Source organism: Colobus angolensis, unplaced genomic scaffold, assembly GCF_000951035.1.
Source record: "Colobus angolensis palliatus isolate OR3802 unplaced genomic scaffold, Cang.pa_1.0 Scaffold201, whole genome shotgun sequence".
Lineage (NCBI taxonomy): Eukaryota > Metazoa > Chordata > Mammalia > Primates > Cercopithecidae > Colobus > Colobus angolensis.
This window is the reverse complement of record NW_012115167.1, coordinates 4,744,040-4,746,627: the sequence shown is the minus strand read 5'-3', so window position 1 is coordinate 4,746,627 and position 2,588 is coordinate 4,744,040. Positions and strand designations below refer to the sequence as shown.

Sequence of the window (2,588 nt, the reverse complement as noted above, 5' to 3'; positions counted from 1 at the left end):
AAAAAAAAGAACTATGTCTCAGCCAGGCAAGGTGGCTCATGCCTGTAATCTCAGCACTTTAGGAAACTGAGGCAGGAGGTTCACTTCAGCCCCGGAGTTCAACAACAGCCTGGGCAACATACGGAGACCCTGTCTCTACAAATAATAGAAAAAAAAAATGAACTAGGTCTCACTTAAGGAAAAATATAGAATTTAGTTATAATTAATTTACATTTTTGTTACTTAAAAAGTATATAAACTATCCCATATATATAATAATAAAAGCTGACATTTAAGTGTTCATGTGCCAGGCAAACGGTAAAGATGCCAGAAGTATACTAGAAGTATATCATTAATTTACTCAATCTTTCAACATACTTATTGAGTATCTATTATGTGCTACCTCAGTAAAATGTTAGATACAAATATGAAAAGACAACGCCTGACCTCAGTGAGATGAGTATCCGGATGAGAAATAGATACAAAAACTGAAATTATATAATGCAACATGAAAAATGCTCATACATGAAGTATGCTCATACATGTATGCTCATACATGAAGTATGCTCATACATGAAGTATGCTCAAGGAATACTGAAAGCAAGAAAGTACACAAGTTCTGCCTAGGGTAATGAAAAAAAGGCTTCAAAAACTCTGACTGCAATGAAGAAAGGACAACGAAGTACATATGAGCCAGTTTTTTCAAGCTTTAAGTTCTCAGTTGTAAGGAAAGGCTTTTTCTTATATTAGACCAGACTTCAGAAATAAGAATATATGTTAGACTACTTGTCTTATTAAACTGTATTCCCTTTCAGACTACTAAGTAATGTAGTTTTCCCAAACTCAACTGTATAGCAGCCTTTTACTCTCATAACGACTCAAGATTCTCTTCGTGGGAAAATAGTAAAATACCTAATAAAACTTAATTGCAAATTCTTTATTGTCAAAATCAATTTTATTGCACAAAATTTAAAATTTAATATAGAGTTTAGATATTCTATGGAGTTTAATTGCCGCATACGAGAAATCCTAACATTTCACTACCAAAACACATAACTAGAAAATGATATATAATTAAAAATTTTTTGGCCAGGTGCGGTGGCTCACACCTGTAATCCCAGCACTTTGGGAGGCTGAGGTGGGCGGACCACGAGGTCAGGAGATGGAGACCATACTGGCTAACATGGTGAAATCCCGTCTCTACTAAAAAATACAAAAAATTAGCCGGGCATGGTGGTGGGTGCCTGGAGTCCCAGCTACTTGGGAGGCTGAGGCAGGAGAAGGGCGTGAACCTGGGAAGCAGAGCTTGCAGTGCGCCGAGATGGCGCCACTGCACTCCAGCCTGGGCGACAGAGCGAGACTCCGTATCAAAAATAACAATAATTTTTTTCAACTTTTGCAGTTAAGAGTCCTCTAAAAAGTCTAACTGCCACTCTTGTTCTAGCTAAGTACACACTGTTAAAATCTGATATTGGAGTCTTTAAATTCCTCACCCAAGTTAGACTTTGGCACATATTCAACAATTTGAATAATCCTTTACTTGAAGCCTCAAATTTGACAGTATTAAACTGCTTTATGTACCCTTAGATACTATTCCTTAGTTTTAAAGAACTAATGACAAGATAGATACAGTCCGGCCTTAAAACACACTAACTGGGGAATCTATTGTGTGCAGGCAGAAACTCAATAGCTCAAGGCACTTAGCTGAGAAGATAGAGATTTATATAACAGTAAAACAAATACATTGTTTAGGTGCCAAAGTGAAATGGAAACAAGATTCCATCACAGACCCTGTCCACAATGAGCATGAAATTAATATTTGAAGACAATTCCTGAAGAATCAAATGATCTAACAGATAACACAAAACTTTCAATGATTAATTGCTGAGTATACAGTATAATTAGGAAGATACTACCTCAGACTTAAGAGAACTGAGAAGGCTTTCAGGGCATCTCAGATAAGGAAAACAACTGTGATATTTTTGGTAGAAAAGTACAAATAAGACATGTTCGTCCATTTATTCTTTCAACATTTTTTTGTTTGTTTGTTTTGTTTTTTGAGACGGGGTCTCACTGTTATCTAGGCTGAAGTACAGTGGCATGATCTGGGCTCACTGCAACCCAGCCTGCTGGGCTCAAGTGATCCTCCCACCTCAGCCTCTGGAGCAGGCTGGGACTTGCAGCAAGCACCACTATACCCACCCAATTTTTTGTAAGATGGGATTTCACCACATTGCCCAGGCTGGTCTTGAACTCCTAGACTCAAGAGATCCAACCACCTCGGCCTCCCCAAGTGCTGGGATTACAGGCATGAGCCACCGTGCCTGGCCCTTTAAACACATTTTAATCAAGCTTCTTTCATGTGCCAGAGATACATGGAAGACAGATCTCATCCTCCAGAATTTCATGATTTAGTGAAGGAAAAACATGTAAACAAAGTTATAGCAAACCATATTAGAAATATATACAGGATGGCCGGGTGCAGTGGGTGGCTCACGCCTGTAATCCAAGCACTTTGGGAGGCCGAGGCGGGTATATCACAAGGTCAGGAGATCGAGACCATCCTGGCTAACATGGTGAAACCCCGTCTCTACTAAAAATACAAAAAA

The 2,588-nt window shown here is 38.7% G+C and overlaps 1 protein-coding gene across 1 annotated transcript in view; it reads right to left on the bottom strand.

Moving 5' to 3' along the window:
* The window catches only part of REL (v-rel avian reticuloendotheliosis viral oncogene homolog), a 51,054-nt gene that overhangs the window by 14,699 nt on the left and 33,767 nt on the right, over positions 1 to 2,588 (bottom strand). The gene's annotated exons all lie outside the window — the stretch shown is intronic.